An 816-nucleotide genomic window follows, 5' to 3' on the forward strand; every position below is an offset into this window, starting at 1 on the left:
GTGTGTGTGTGTGTGTGTGTGTGTGTGTGTGTGTGTGTGTGTGTGTGTGTGTGTGTGTGCGCGCGCGTGTGCGTGTGAGTATTGGAGGATGGTGTTGAGGGTGGGTGAGGGGTTGAGGGTCGCCTTGAAGAGCTGCTGCGGGCAGACTGGATGTTGCACAGGGTGGCTGGTTCATGGCCGAGCTGCTTGCAGGCGCCGCTGTTGCGAGTGATTGCCGTTGGGTGTCACAACTTACCAAGCCCTGCCCCCAACCACATGAAAGCGCGGACCTGCCGCCCGCCCCTCTGCCCACACCGCTCACGTGTCGATGCAGTCCTGTTCGCGCCCCACAGCCTGCGGGATGCGCCAGCGATGATGGTGAGACAGGGGTTGAGGCGAGTAACTCTTGTCCGCCTCTGTGGCGTGAAATCCTGTGATGTCACACCGCCACACACCCCTCACGCCTTCACGTGAAACCTGCCAGGGCACCGCTGACTCCCCCTTGCCTCCAGCATGTCACTTGCAAAACCTCACTCTCAACAAGCCTCAAACACAACCCACCTGCCTGCGTACGCACCCAGCCACCACCCTGTGGTGTCCCGCGGCACCCTGTCCCCCCAAACAGCCCCCCACCTGGTACGCCAGCGCCAGCCACATCAGGGACTCCCCGCCAATTGCGCTCTCCCGCCCGTTGTCATCCACCGCCCTCTCAAAGTACGCCACGCTGTCGGGGTACTCCCCCCTCTCGTACGCCAGCTTGCCGGCCTCAAAGTACACCGCCTCGCGCGCCTTGCGCGCCTCCTCCTCGCGCTTCAGCTGGTCGGCACGCTGCAGCAC

This window comes from Monoraphidium neglectum (genome assembly GCF_000611645.1).
Source record: "Monoraphidium neglectum strain SAG 48.87 unplaced genomic scaffold scaffold01975, whole genome shotgun sequence".
NCBI lineage: Eukaryota > Viridiplantae > Chlorophyta > Chlorophyceae > Sphaeropleales > Selenastraceae > Monoraphidium > Monoraphidium neglectum.